This window comes from Equus caballus, chromosome 7, assembly GCF_041296265.1.
Source record: "Equus caballus isolate H_3958 breed thoroughbred chromosome 7, TB-T2T, whole genome shotgun sequence".
Classification (NCBI taxonomy): domain Eukaryota; kingdom Metazoa; phylum Chordata; class Mammalia; order Perissodactyla; family Equidae; genus Equus; species Equus caballus.
In genome coordinates, this window is record NC_091690.1 from 29,934,230 (window position 1) to 29,951,428 (window position 17,199).

A 17,199-nucleotide genomic window follows, 5' to 3' on the forward strand; every position below is an offset into this window, starting at 1 on the left:
TTACATCCTGTACCATAGTCTTTCTCAGTTATCTGCATACGAAGGAATTAATCATGGCTCCCTTTAATCTTTATTTTGCTCTCTACAGAAAGCTGCAATCTCTGTTTGGGCCAAAGGACAGTTTACATTGGAGTCAGGGGGACGGAAGGAGACAAGAAAAGGGCTTTAATCTGCTACAGGTCTACCCAGAATGCCTCTGCTAACACTTTTCCAGTTGGTCTGTGTGACTGGTAAATGGATGCTGTGCTGGCTGGGTCTCAAATCCCCGTTCATTGGAGCCTGCAGTAACTGACTCCACCAGTGCTCTAGAAGGCACTGAGTACTTGGCTATTCTATCACATACCTTAAAGGCACGGCATATGAATCTTAAGGTACTAGGCTAGAAGAATAGATTTTAAGAGCTCAGGGGAAGAGAAGCATGCCTGCAACCTGCTTTCAGCCCAAGAGTCAGAGGTAGATGATTGGATGTCATTACAAGAGAATTCCTAAGCCTGGGGACATAATTAACAGAACTGTGGCCACCTGCTGTCAGGTGCCAGCATTGGGGGTAATTAGTAAACGGGATACCTGAGGATCACAAGGTCTAAAACTGAAGAGAAGCAGAAAAATAGCATTTAAAGAAGCAGAATGAAATCCCAGAAAAAACCTGGTGAATTTGGAATAGGAGTCTGAAAAAAGAAAAATCAATTGGCTCTTTTATGAGCGGCTGATGCAACAACAACCCTGGTCTGGTGAAATATCACTGGACCTATGTGCCCGGGGTCGGGGGCTGACCTAACTGTGTAAAAAGCCAGCGTCATTGTGCTGCAGGGTTCATCCTTAGCATCCCGCAAATAAAGAAAAGGGTAGCAATCGATACGGGACATGACGAAAGCCCAGGAGAGCCAAAAGGAGTTGGCAGGTCATGGTGGAGAGAGGCAAGAGAAACAAAAAAGCCCCGGAGATGTTAGCCTCAGATTTCTCAAACAACACAAAGGATGTTGGATTTCAATGCACACTGCTTGGCTCTGTTCAGGGTATAAAGGGAACAAGGTGGTCAGTGTTAAAGCAAAGAGCTAAAAATGGCTGACGACAGTCTTGGAGCTGAATTAAAAAACACCAAATTAAAGGCGTGTGTATTGAACTGAGGAGCTGAGTGGGGGTGTTCTCCCAAAGACTCCACAATTACCAGACTTGTTACCTAGGCTCCCAGACAGCACATCAACCACTCAGGGGTGTCAGGGAGCCTAGGAATGCCCCAGATCATTCCCTGCTCACAACATTTCCCTCATTTGAAGGCTAAGTCCTTAAGCTTATTGCTTTGATTTCTGCTAACATGAAAACTGTTCTGGGGAGGCGTAACCTTGGTGTCAATTTCAGGACTTTTCCCCAGAGCATGCTTGATAGTAGACGTCACAAGGAGAGATTTACATCTCATCTTTTATCTTTAACCTTTTAAAGACACTGGCCAGTTCCCTAATGTTGCTGACCTACTCTTCACAGTATATAGTAAGAATGATGCTCCCTGGTGTTGCGCAAAATGGTAGCCCTGCGCCCACAGGCCCCAAGCTAGTTTCTTCTTGAGACTGGTCCCACCTTGGTTTCAAGCATTCTTTGCTCCTGGTGCTTGGCATTTGCTGTGCTGGCTGCTTGCTTGATTTCTCATCTTCCTAGCCTAGGACTATACGTACACAGACTCTGTGAGTCTCTTGTTTCTCGATCCCTAGGTTTCTCTTAACTCCCAACTCCCAGGACTCCCTGGGTCTTCCCTACTCCTTCCTTTTCCTTACCTGATGTCTCTCGCTTTGTCTTATCTTCTTCCGTGTTAGCTTACAACCGCTTTTGGGATTATCCACTGTTCACGATCATGGTATGAAGCTGGATACCTGAGGAAGGTGGCTAAGGGGATCAGGAAAGAAGGAAAGGAAGAAGAAGGGAGGCGGAACACCAAAACTTAAACTACTCTCAACAGGACCTTCACCATTGGAAAACCTTCTTTCAGCAGCTACCAATGAGATGGTTTGTTGGGTGATTTTTAATACTTTGTACACCCAGATTCTTGTTTCCTAGAATTTCAAAACCAAAGCAGTTGCAGCTATTCTGAAACAGTCCTCCCAAAGAAGAAGTAAATGCATACACTGGGAGGAGACAGAGAGTCCCAATAATTATCCCAATATTTAGATTAGGATAATTAGAGATAATAGATTAGAGAGGCTCAATAATTGAGACTGTCTACCTTGAGTGGTCTTGGGTTTTAGTTCTAGTTTTGTTATTAACAAAAGTGCACAGATTTCTCCAACTCAAGTCTATTTTGTCACATTCATGTAAAAGAAAATTATCTTTGATAATTCGTTAGAGATAAATTTTTAAAGAGATAAAGTCATGAGAGATAAATAGTAAAGAGTCCTGCAGGACCAGAGGAAGAACTGAAGGCTGGGAGTTGGGCTGTACAAATGCTATGGTTCTGCTGCCCAGCAGTGGCATCTAGATCATGGCACTTAATTTCAATTTCCTGCAAAATTAACTCTAATATCTTTTCCAGATTTAAAATTCTAAAATTCTATGAATCTAGGAGTACAGAGATAAAAGAATGTTAGAAAAATTAAAATATTGAAGGAGTTTTGCTTTAGCTAATTGCTCAGATTAATTTAGTTTTAATTCATTATAATAATATAGGTCTTTTAGCTAAAGGCAATATATTTTGAAAATGGATATTTCTTGGTCAGGTAACATAAATCTAGAATTTCTGCCTTCTACATTGAGAAGATTATAAGATAATTCCTAATTTTATTACATGGAGAATTTCCTTTATTAGTTTGTTCAGGAAGTTTAATATATTCTGTTTTAAATGTGATTTTCAAAAATTAAAATTTGGGGGCCAGTCCCATGGCCGAATGGTTAAGTTCATGTGTTCTACTTCAGCGGCCCGGGGTTTGCCATTTTGGATCCTGGGCATGGACCTACATACCATTCATCAAGCCATGCTGCGATGTCATCCCACAAAGAAGAATTAAAATGAATTACAACTAGGATATAGAACTAGGTACTGGGGCTTTGGGAAGAAAAAAAAGAGGAAGATTGGCAACAGACGTCAGCTCAGTGCTAATATTCCTCACCAAAAAAAAAAAAAAAAAGCATAAAAATTAAAATTTGGACCTTTTCTATTAATGCAGCTACACAAAATAGCCTCTGTTCCCTTCCTTTCCTAGAATTCGTACAAAACAACAAAGAAAAACTCTGAAAACTCCATTTTAAATGAAATTATACTAAAGATATGATACACAGCTAGGAAAAAAATGTAAGGGCTACCAACAGGTGCTAATATTGGAGCACTCATTGGTAGTTGACGCTAATATAACTAAAACACAAGGAGACAAACAAAACAGACAAGTGTGGGTTATATAAGAAATGAAACAATGGTGGCCCAGGGTTTGCCAGTTCAGATCCTGGGTGCAGACATAGCACTGCTTGGCAAGTCATGCTGTGACAGGGGTCCCACATATAAAGTTGAGGAAGATGGGCACAGATATTAGCTCAGGGCCACTCTTCCTCAGCCAAAAGTGGAGGATTGGCAGCAGATGTTAGCTGGGGCTAATCTTCCTCAAAAAATAAATAAATAAATAAAAAATATTACCTTCTATTAAGAAATCTGAATAAAGTATGGATTTTAGTTAAAAAAAAAAAAAAGAAATGAAACAAGCAACAAGATTTGTAGGATGCAATCTGTCTCTGTACCAGTCATAAGGCTACCCTATGATCTCTCCCTCCATAGGGACCTCCTGCAAAGAGCAGATCTAGGAAAACCCAACTCATTCAATCAGGCCATTAATGGAACAGTGCTATAATAGAAATCTGTAAGAAAACATATCAAAATTTACCAGCAAAAAACAGAAACCTATTATATAAAGCAGAAATGCAAGAACTCAGAGAAGAGAGAAAACATGAGCTTAAGAATTCATGCTTAAGCAGAACTTAAGAATATAGTGATGGGGAAAATTTCATCACAGAAATGAAATAAAAATTGTAAGAAGCACAATGAAGAATAAACACCACGGAAAACAGGCTAGATCATAAAACATAAAAATGAAACAAGAATTAAAGCAAACTAATTAAGCACCACCAAATAAACTAAACATAAGCAGAAGAATGGAACATTAAAAGATAAAAGCAGAGGGGCTGGCCCCGTGGCCGAGCGGTTAAGTTCGTGCGATCCGCTGCAGGTGGCCCAGTGTTTCGTTGGTTCGAATCCTGGGTGCGGACATGGCACTGCTCCTCAGACCACGCTGAGGCAGCGTCCCACATGCCACAACTAGAAGAACCCACAACGAAGAATACACAACTATGTACCGGGGGGGCTTTGGGGAGAAAAAGGAAAAAATAAAAAATCTTTAAAAAAAAAAAAAGATAAAAGCAGATATTAATGAGTTAGAAAATAGAAAAACAAATTAATACATACAAAAAGTTGAAAAAAGTAATATAACAGATTAACTATAATTTAACCTAATCAATGAATAAAGGGAGAATGTGCAAATACAAAAATAACAACAACAGCAAATTATCACATAAGCAGAAATAATTAAGATACTCTTAAGAAAGGGCTTTGTTTGATTTTATGCAAGTAAATTTTAAAGGCAAAATATTTTGGGAAACTATGATTTACCAACCTTGACTCCATAAGAAATAAAAAATCTAAGCGAATCAATTTCCCTGGGAAAGACCTACTCATAAAAAAGTACTAGGGCTAGGATGTTTTATGGGAGAATTTTGTCAAGACTTTAAACAGAATGTAATTTGAATGCTATTTAAACTGTTCCAAGGAATGTGAAAAGAAAAAAACCTTGCAAATTAACTTATCAAGCTAAATATTAACTTCCCAATGATTTTTAAAGCAAATCTGGACAAATATTGCTTTGAAAAGTTACAAACCAAAATCATTTACAAATATTTTTTCAAGTATCTTAAATAAAATACGTGTAAGCAGAAGCTAGTGGAAAAATTTAAAGTAAAGCACAATGACTGAGTGGAGTTTATTGAAGAAACATGAAATTTGTTCACTATTACAAAATTCTTTGACATAGTTTATCATATTAATAGGTTTAAGAAGAGTAAAATATATAATCTCGTTCAGAGATGCTAAAAAAGACTGACAAAGACAATAGTCAGAACTAGACTAAGACCATTTCCCCACCCCAGCAAGAACTAGCACTAAGTAACACAGAATAGTAGTTTACTCTGGAGATGGGGAAACAGCATGGGAGAAGACCTCCTCTATGGCAGAGACATGGAGATGGATGAAACCTAAGGGTGGAACTGGAACATTGAGAAAAACCCATCACAACCCCTACACGGTAATAGAAGCCCACAACTGGAATAATTTTAAGCCTGTCATGCACTGAGGATTATAATAGCAACAACAAAATCCAAACTCAGTTCAATTACTGACAACATTGAAGTAAAATGCCTCTATAGACACACACAAATGACCTGACAGAAGGAAAGAGGTGACCATTTCTGGACATAAATGCTATTTACCTCTATATTTACTGTTCTTCTCACATTATGTCTGGCGTTCACAATAAAAAATTATGAGAAAAACAAAAAGCAAGGAAAAATTAAGCCGTTGTCAAGAGATAGAGCAGTATACATCCAAAATTTGGTTCAGATATTGAGACTAATGACACCCTACACTTACCAAGAGGACAGGAAAAAGTTTATTACTCACATAATTAAGCTTTATGGGGAGAGCAGAGGGCTCCCAAGCTGATCTGAATTGGCTTGAGAGAGTGGGGAAAGGAGCCTTACTCAGTTTTTATGGTGTTTAGGGGGTGGGGATGGGATGAGAGTTCCTGCTGGGCCAAGGCTCACATGGTTTGAATTTCCCATCAGTGCCAAAGAAGAGAGCACCGTGGCTCTCTCATCAGCATGCCCAGATGTGGGGCAGAAGGAGAAGGAGGAGTGGTGTAGCTTGAAAGTTCTCAGCAACCGACCACCAAAAAATGTACTCAGTCTAGTACACAATAGCATGAAGGATGGGAAGGAGGAAGTTGAAATAAATCACTGTAGGGTTCTTAAATTATACATAAAGTGACAGAATATTATTTGAAGGTAGACTGTTGCACATTGAGGACATAAACACTGCATTGTAAACCCTAGAACAGAGTTTCTTAACTCAGGCACTATTGACTTTTCAGGCCAGGTAATTCTTTGCTGTGAATGTCCACCCCGTGCACTATAGGATGTTTAACTACAATCTAGACCTCTACTCACTAGATGCCATAAGAAATCCCCCCTTAGTTGTGACAACCAAAAATGTGTCCAGACATTGCCAAATATCCCCTAGAAGGAAAAATTTCTCCCTGTTGAGAATCACTGCTCTGAATCAGTCACTAATTTAAATTAAAAAGATACAACTAATAAGCTAACATTGGAGATAAATGCAATCATAAAAACTCAATTAATAAAAATGAAGGCAGGAAAAGAAGAAAATGGAGCAAAAAAACAAGTGCAACAAATAGAAATTTGGCAAGGTATTAGATTTAAATTGAACCATAGCAATAATGAAATATCAATGTTCTAATCACCTCAATAAAGAGAAAGAGATGGTCACATTGGTTAAAAACACAAGACTCAATTCTCTGCTATTTATCAGAGATATACTTTAAACATAAAAACATAGATAAGTTAAAAGTGAAAGGATGGAAGATATGTCTCATGCAATCACTAATTCAAAAAATTTTTAAAAAGCTAGAGTGGCATTACTAATATGAGACGAGACAAAATGGACTTCAGAATAAGGACTATTATTAGGGATAAAAATAAGCATTACATGATATTAAAGGATTATATTAATCAAAAACATAAGAGAACTTCAAAATATGCAAAACAAAAACTGATAGTACTGAAAGGAGAAATAGACAAATCCACAGATTTTGTTGGAGACATCAATATTCCTCTCTCAGTAAGGACATAGAAGAAAATCAGTAAGGAAATACAAGACCTGAGCAACAGTATCAACCAACTTAACCTAAGTAATATTTATAGAATATTCTACTCAAACAGTAAAACACTCATTCTTTTAAAGAATACATAAAATAGATCATATTCTAGGCTATAAACATATTTCAAAAAATTGAAAATAATCGAAACCATATAAAGTATGCTTTGTGACCATAATGAAATAAAACTAAAATAAATGAGAAAAAGATATATTTAATATCCCCAAATATTTAGAAACTAAACAACATATATTTACATAAAATGAGACGAAGATAAAATCACAGGGTTAATTAACATACTCTGAATTCAATAAAAAGGAAAATACAACATATCAAAATTTGTTGGACACAGATAAAGTAGTAACTGAGTAGAAGAAAATTTAGAGCCTAAAATGCTTATATATGTGATGCAAATCACATTTCTGATTAAGGACTTGTTTCCAGAATATACAAAGAAGTTACAAAGCTCCATAATAAGAAAATAAACAAGCAATAAAAAGAGGACAAGATATCCAAAAAGACACTTCACCAAAAAAGATATGTAAATGGAAAATAAATACATAAAATCATGTTCAATATTATTCAATACAAACTAAAACCTCAATGAGATACCACTATACACCTACCATGATATCTAAAACAAAAAATTCTGACCATACAATGTATTGATGAGAATGTGCAGGAACTGCAGCTCTCATACACTGCTGCTGAGAATGTAAAATGGTACAATCACTTTAAAAAACAATTTGGTGAGTTACATCAGCAAAAATGATGGAGTAAATACCTCAAAAATTTTTCTTCATAAAAACAGTGAAAAACCAGCAGAAATTGTCAGACTCACTTTTTTATAACTCTGGGAATTACCCATAGGCTTGCAACAATTTAGGGAATGTTTACTCCAGAAAAATGGCTGAATCATGATTAAGAACGGTGAACTTTGTGGCATTTTAACTTGCCCTATTCCCGTCTCCTGTTCTCTAGCTCTGCAGTGACTTTGAAAAATAGCCTGCATTCCCTGTGCAGCCTGGCAGACACTAAAAACACAATGGTGCCAAACTGCTTGCAAAAGCCCATGCACAAAGAGTTGTCATTATTTGACCGGTCCAGAGGTTCTCTAGGAGACCCCACTTACAAGGTTTTCTGGATTTGATCTGACTTGGAGCTTGCCCAGTATGAAAAGCCTTCTCCCTATGGAGCCCTTATCAAAAACAGTTATTGACAAGTGTTTTAAATTTGTGGCTGCCTGAGGCAGGGGATAATGATCAGGGTAAACAATAAACTAATAAAAAATTATACAAGGAAAAACTGGTATATGAAGGGTTGCTTAAGCAGGAAGTGAAGGCTAAAGCAGAGTTCTTAATTGTCTGCTGAGTGTTGACAGCTGACCCAACACAGACACACACACACAGCCTCTTGGCAAAGACTAGGGGATATATTAGTTATTGGCTGTGGTAGGCTGAATGATGGTCACTAAAGATGTCCTAATCTCTGGAACCTATGAATGTTACCTTACCTGGCAAAAGAGACTGATGTTGTTAAGTTACTGAGATGGGGAGATTATTCTGGATGAGCCCTAATTTTGCAATCAAAACTGTCCTTATAAGAGGGAAGCCAAAGGAGATTTGACACAAAAGAAAAAGGCAATGTGAAGACTAAAGCAAGTTGATATACTGATGGCTTTGAAGATGGAGGAAAGGCCCATGAACTAAGGAATGCAACTCTAGATGTTGTAAATGACAGAGAAACAGTTTCTCCCCTTGATCGTCTAGAGAGATTTAAATTCTGCTAACACCTTGATTTCAGCCCAGTGAAAATTATTTCTGACTTTTGACATCCAGAACTATGATAGAACAAATGTGCATTGTTTTAAGTCACCAAATTTTTAGTAAATGTTTGTAGAGCTATATAAAACTACTACACAGCATTTAAGGAAATCTCTATGCAATCATTAGGTGAACACTAAGCTAACCAAGTTAAACTTCAGTGGCCACACATGAAAAATAATAAATACTTTATAGAATAGTTCAGAAAAGTCAGTAAACAAACAAACAACTGCAACAAGAAGAGATAACAACAAACCCTGAGAAAGAAAGCGAATCTGATTTCCAGAGTTGCCATATTCTATTATTTAAAATGTCTAGTTTCCATTAAAAATTTATGAGACATGGAAAGAAAGAAATAAGTGTGGCCCATACACAGAGAAAAAAGCAGTCAATAGAAACTGTGTCTGAGGAAGCCCAGCTGCTGGACTAAGGAGCCACAGATTTTAAATCAGGTATTAAAAAAATATTCAAAGAACTAAGAGAAATCATGTCTAAAGAACTAAAGGAAAGTATGAGAATTATGTTTTATCAATAGAGAATATAAACAGAGAGATAGAAATTATTTAAAAAAGAACAAAATAAAAATTCTGGAGTTGAAAAATACAATAGCTGAAATAAAAAATTCACTAGAGGCATTCAACAGAAGATTGGAACAAGGAGATGAATTAGTGAACTTGAAGGTAAATCAACTGACATTATCCAGTCTGAAGAAACAGGAAAAAAATATAAAGACAAATAAACAGAGCCTTGGAAACCTCTGGCACACCATCAAGCATACTAATATATACATAATGGGAGTTGCAGAAGAAAGGGAGAAAGAAAAAGAGAGAGAAAGAATATTTTAAAGAAACAATGGTGGAAAACTTCTGAATTTGATGAAAACTATTGATCTACACATCCAAGAAGTTCAATGAATCAGTAGTAGGATAAACTCAAAAAGATCCACACCTAGACACATCTTTATCTCTTGTCAAAAGTCAAAAAAAAAAAAATCTTGAAAGCAGCAAAAGAGAAGTGACTCATTGCTTACAAGTGAGCCTCAATAAGATTAACATCTGATTTCTCATCAGAAACCACAGAGGCCAGAAGGCAGTAGAATAACATATTCAAAATGCCGAAAGGAAAACAAACAAAAAAGCTTTCAACCATGAATCCTATATCCAGAAAAATTATTCCTCAAAAAAGAAAAAGAAATTAAGAGATTTCTAGATAATCAAAAATGGAGGCAATTTGTCTCTAGGAGATCTGCTGTACAAGAAATATTAATTGAAGTCTTTCAGGCAGAAATTAAAGACTCTAGACAGTAACTCAAATCCACATGAATAAAGAACACTAGTAAAGGTAGCTACATAGGTAAATGTAAAAGACAGCACAAATGTAATTTTTGTTAGAAGCCACTTTTTTCTCCTATCTGAAAAGACAATTTCATAGAGCAATAATTATAAATCTGTGTTATAGGCATATAATGTATAGATGTATAGGTTGTGAAAATAACAGCATAAAGAGGAGGTGGGAACAGAGCTACATGGGAGAAAAGTTTTTGTATATTGTATTAGTCTGCTTGGGCTACCATAACAGACTACCATGGACTGCGTGGCTTAAACAACAGAAATTTATTTTCTCATAGTTCTAGAGGCTAGAAATCCAAGACTGAGATGCCATAAGAATTGGTTTCTGGTGAAGCTTCTCTTTGTGGTTTATAGGCAGCTACGATTTCACTGTGTCCTCACATGCCTTTTACCCTGTGTGCATGTGGAGAGAGAGAATATTCTGATATCTCTTTCTTTTCTTATAAGGAAAGTAGTTTTATCAGATTAGAGCCCCACTCTTATGACCTCATTTAGCCTTAATTACCTCATTAAAGGTACTTTCTCCAAGTACAGTCATATTGGGGGTTAGGGCTTCAACATGAATTTTGGGGGAACACTATCTATTCAGTCCCTAACATATACTATTGAAATTAAGTTGCTATAAATCTGAACTAGACTGTTATAAATGATGATGTCAATTCCCCAGGGCAACCTCTAAGAGAATAACTCAAAATAAATAGTAAAAGAAACAAAAGAATTAAAATGGTACACTTTAAAATGTATTTTTAACATGAAAGATGGCAGTATGGAGAAATAGAGAACAATAAAATTTATTAAACAAATATAAAACAAGTAGCAAAATGAAGACATAAATCCTACCTTAACAATAATTCTGTTAAATATAATTGGACTACACTCTTCAATTAAAAGGCATATATTGGCAGAATGGATTTAAAAAATGATCAAACTATATGCTAACCACAGAAGATGCACTTTAGATTCAGAGACACAAATAGGTAGAAAGTAAAAGGGTGGAAAAATACATGCCAAGAATACAGTAACCAAAAGAGAGCTTGAATGGCTATACTAATGTCAGAAAGAAATAGACTGTAAGACAAAAATTGTTACTAGTGACAAAGAAGGACATTTTATAATGATAAAAGTATCAATCCATCAAGAAAATATATCAATTATAAACATATATATACCTACATACAATAGAGTCCCAAAACACAAGAAGCAAAAGCTGACATAATTTAGGGAGAAATAGACAATTCAATGATAACAGTTGGCAACTTCAAGACTCTACTTTCAATAATGAATAGAACAGGAAGATAGAAGATCAGCAAAGATATAGACAACTTGAACAACACTATAAAACAACTAGACATAACAGAAATGTATAGGACACACCACCTAACGACAGCAAAACAAACATTCTTCTCAAAGCACAGGAAACTTCCTTCAGGATAGCCAGATGTCAGACCATAAAACAAGTCTCAAAAAAAATTAAAAGGAGTGTCATCATATAAAGTATATTCTCTGACCACAATAGAAAGGAATTAGAAATGAATAACAGGAAAAAAACTGTGGTAAATTCATATATATCTGAAAATTAAACAACATATACCTAAATAACCATTGTATCAAAGAAGAAATCACAAATTAAATTAGAAAATACTTTGAGATGAATGAAAGTGAAAATACAACCATATCAAAATTTACGGGATGCAACTAAAGCAGTTCTCAGAGGGAAATTTATAGCTAAAAACCTACATTATAGAAAAAGAAAGATCTCAAATCAATAACCTAAACTTCCACCTTAAAAAACCTAGAAAAAGAAGAGAAAGTTAAATCCAAAGACAATAGAAGGAAGAAAATATTAAAATTAGAACAGAAATTAATTAAATGAAGAATGGAAACACAATACAAAAAAAATCAATGAAACCAAAAGTAGATTCTTTGAAAGATCAACAAAATTAGATAGACTAACCAAGAAAAAGAGAGAAAATTTAACCTACTAAGATTGCAGAAGACAGCACTACTAATCTTATAGAAATGAAAAGGATTATAAGAGAATAATGTGAACAATCATATATCAACATAGGTGAAACCTAGATAGCCTACATGAAATGGAAAAATTCCCAGGAAGACCAAACTACCAATAGTGACTCAAGAAAAAATAAAAAATCTAACTAGACCTATGACAGGCAACAGAGCATTGAACTTTTTAAATTCCAAAAAAAAAAATAGAAGAGAAGGGAACACCTTCCAACTCATTCTATGAGACCAATATTACTATGCACCAAAAGCAGTAAAAGATATCACAAGAAAAAAATAGACAAATACCCCTTATAAATATAGAGACAAAAATCCATCAATAACATACTAGCAAACTGAATCCAGCAGCCTATAAAAAGGATTATACACCATGACCAAGTGGAATTTATCCCTGATATGCAAGTTGGTTCAAACCTATGAAAGTTAATCAAAGTAATATGCCATATCGATAACATAAAGAGGGGGAGAGAACTGATGAAGAATCTCAAAAGACGCAGAAAAGATACTTGAAAAAATTGAACATCTTTTTATGATAAAAACGTTAAACAAATGAGATTTAGGGGACTTTCTCAAACTGATAAAAGGCATCAATGAAAAATATACAGTTAACGTCATCTTTAATGGTAAAAGACTGAAAGCTTTTGTCCTAAAATCAGAATTAAGTCAAGAATCTTTACTCTTGCTGCTTCTATTTAACATTTCCTGGAGGTTTGAGCCAGGGAACTTGGTCAAGAAAATGAAATAAAAGGCATTCATATTGCAAAGAAGAAGTAAACAATTTTTATTTGCAGACAACATGATCTTGTATATAGAAAATCCAAAGCAATTCACAAAAGATCTATTAGATCTAATAAACAAATCCAGCAACATTACAGGATACAAGATCAACGTACAAAAGTTAGTTGTATTTTTAAGCCTTTGTAATGAACAGTCTGAAAATGAAATTAAGAAAAATCAATTTATAACTGCATAAAAAACATTTAGGAATAAATTTGGCAAAAGAAGTTCAAGAATTATACACTGAAATCTACAAAATACTGTTGAAAAAATTAAAGAACGCTAAAAAAATGAAAAGATAGCTCATGTTCATGGATTGGAATACATAATATTATTTACATGGTAATACTCTCCAAATTGATCTGGAGATTCAAGGCAATCTGTATCAAAATTGTGAATGCCTTTTATTTGCAAAAATTGACAATCTGATCTTAAAAATCACATGGAAATGCAAGGGAACAAGAATATCCAAAACAATTTAAAAGAGAAAAATTATATTGGAGTACTCACACTTCCTGACTTAAAAATTTACTCTACAGTTACACTAGTCAAGACAGCGTGTACCTGGCATGAAGATAGACATGTAGATCAATAGCACATAGATGAGAAATAAACTCATGTCTGCACTGATTTTGACCAAGGTGCCAAACAATTGAACTGGAAAAAGAATAGACTTTTCAGCAAATGGTGCTAGAACAGCTAGATATCCACAAGCAAAAGACTGAAATTGGACCACTATCTCACAACATATACAAAAACTAATCTAAATACATCAGATCAAAATGTAGAATTAAAACTATAAAACTACTAGAAGAAAGCACAGATGTAAATTTTCTTGACTTTGGTTTAGGCAATGGTTTATTAGCTATGTCACCTAAAGTACAAACAACCAAAGAAAAAATGGATAAATAATTTTATAAAAATTAAAAACTTTTGTGCATCAAAGGACACTATACACAAGTGAAAAGACAGTACAGAGATTGGGTAAAAATATTTGCAAATTGTGTATCTGATAAGGGTTAATATCCAGAATATATCAAGAACACTTATAATTTAACAATAAAAAGACAAATAGCCCCAATAAAAAATGGGCAAAGGTTTTGAATAGATATTTCTCTAAAAAAGATAGACAAATTACCAGCAAGCACATGAAAAGATGCTCAGTGTGGTCAGTCATTAGGTAGATACAAATCAAAACCCCAATGAGATACCACGTCATGCCCACTATGATGGCTATAATTTAAAGTAAAATAACAAGTGTTGACAAGGATGTGAGAAATTGGAACCCTGTGCATTGCTCGTGGGAATGTAAAATGGTAAATTGGCTGTAGAAAAAAGTTGGACAGTTTCTCAAAAAGTTAAACATAAAGTTACCATATTACCCATCAATTCCACATCTAAGTGCCTAACCATGACAACTGAAAACATGTGTTCACACGAAAATTTGTACATGAATTACAAAATGTTAAAACAACCCAATGTCCATCAACTGATGAATGGATAAACAAAATATGATATATTCATAAAATGGAATACTATTCATCCGTAAAAAAGAAATTAATACTGATACATGCTGCAATATGGATGAACCTTGAAAACGTTGTGTTAAGTGAAAGAAGCCAGACACAAAAGACCATATATTTCATGACTGCATTTATATGAAAAGTCCAGAATAGACAAATCCACAGGGACAGAAAGTAGGATAGTGGCTGACAGGAGCTGGATGAGAAGAGGAATTGGGGTGACTGCTAATGAGTACAGGGTTTCTTTCTTGAGTGACAAAAATATTCTACAAATAGGCAGTGGTGATAGGTGTACAATCTTGTGAATAAACCAAAAAGCCTTAAATTGTGCATCTTAAAATGGTGGATTTTATGGTAAGTGCATTATATCTAAATTAAAAAGAAAAGTTTGGCTGTTTCTTAAAATATTCAATATACACCTAGCACAACATACAGTTATTTGTACTCTCAGATATTTTCCTAAGAGAAGTGAAAGTACACGTCCACACAAGGACTTACCACCTTTATAATAGCTAAAAATAGGAAGCAAACCAGAAAAATGGGTAAACCAATTACGATTGTCTCTACATGAAATGCTACTCAACAACAAAAAAGGAAGAAACTATTGATACATGGAACAGCATAGACTTATCTCAAAATACTTATGCCAATGAAAGAAGTCACACTAAAAAAAGAATACATCTTGTATGATTCCATTTATATAAAATTCTAGAAAATGCAACCTAATTTCTAGTGACAGAGATAGTGTCATTGTTTGCCTGGGGATGAGGACCAGAGTTAAGAGGTGTGGGAGAGAGAGGTTTCAATGAGTCAAGAACAAACTTTTAGGGGGGATAGATATATTCATCATCTTGATTTTGGTAATGGTTATATTCATCTGTCAAAACTTAAGTTGTCTGCCTTCAATATGTGCCGTTTACTATCTGTCAATTATACTTCACTAAACTGTTAAAATAATTAGAAGACAAAAGTCCCAATTAAAAGATGGGCAAAATATTTGAACAGATATTTTACCAATGAACAGATACAGATGGCAAATAAGCACATGAAAAAATGCTCAACATCATTAATCAATAAGGAAATGCAAGTTAAAGTCACAATGAGTTACTACCGTACAAAATTACCAAAAAAAAAAAAAAAAAAAAAAGGAAAGGATTGGCAGGAATACAGAGCAACTGTAATTTTCATACATTGTTGGTGTGAATGAAAAGTGGTATAACTACTTGGGAAAACAATTAGGAAATTTCTTATCAAGTTAAACATGCACTTACCATACAACACATATTTTTCACTCCTAAATATTTACCTCAAAGAAATGGAAGCCTAAGTTCACACAAAGATCTGTAGGTTGTTCACAGTAAGCTGAAATCTGGAAACATTCCAAATGTCTGTCAACTGGGGAATGGGTAAACAAACTGTGGTACATCCATGCAATGGACTCCTCAACAATAAAAGGAATAACAAATGATAAATACAACAATATGGATGCATCTCAAAAGCATTATGCTAAAGAAAAGAAGCAAGATACAAAAGAGCTATATACTGCATAATTCCATTTATTCTGGAAAAAACCCAAACCATAGGTAAAAAAATCAGATCACTGGGGCTGGTCCAGTGGTGTAGTGGCTAAGTTCACGTACTCCACTTTGGTGGAGCAGGGTTTGCAGGTTCAGAACCTGGGGACGGACCCAGCACCATTCGTCAAGCCATGCTGTGGCATCATCCCACAGAAAACAAAGGAAGATTGGCACAGATGGCAGCTCAGCAACAATCTTCTTCAAGCAAGAGGAAGATTGGCAACACATGTTAGCTCAGCCCCAATCTTCCTCACACACACGAAAAAATCAGATCACTGGTTGCCAGGGGTGGGGATATTGGGGAAATTGATTATAAAATGGCACAAGGGAATTTACTGCGGTGATGAAAATATTCTACCTCTAGAATGTGCTGGTAAGTAGAAAACTGTATACATTTGTCAAAATTCTCTGAGTTGTATACCCAAAAATCTGAATTTTCCTGTATGAAAATTATACCTCAATAAACCTGACTTTGAAAAAACTCATCAGTTATTCTTGATTTTAGAAAACTTAATAAATAGAGCTAGATGGGTACTTTCTTAATATAATTAAATATTTCTATCTTAGCCCCAAATTGAGCATCATTCTTTTTTTGTTGATTTTTTGTTTTTGTTTTCTTCATTTTGTTTTGTTGTTATTTATTTATTTTTTAAGCATCATTCTTAATTGCAAAACCATAGAAGAATTCCCACTAAAAGCACACAAAAGATGCCCACAATCATTACTATTATTTAACGTTGTGCTGGAAGCACTAGCCAGCACAGCTGGAATGGAGAAAAAAGTCAGAGGTACGAAATTGGAAACAAGAAAGAAACACAACCAGTATTTCATGGTGTTTGATGGTAACATAGAAAACCCAAGAGAATAAGCTGAACAAAAGTATCAACTCAAAAAAACCCAAGTTAGTTGGGACATATAATTAATATGATTAAATCAATGACTTTAATATATGTAAACAATAACCAGTTGGAAGATATGAGAGAAGAAAAAAATCCGATTTACAATAGCAATATAAAAAGATAAAATGCCTAAGAAGAAAATTAACATAAGTACAAGACATATTAAGAAAACTTTATAAAATTAACTAGATAGTAGATTTTAACAAATGGAAAGACGTGTATATTTTAGATTGGGAGACTCGATATTATAAAGAT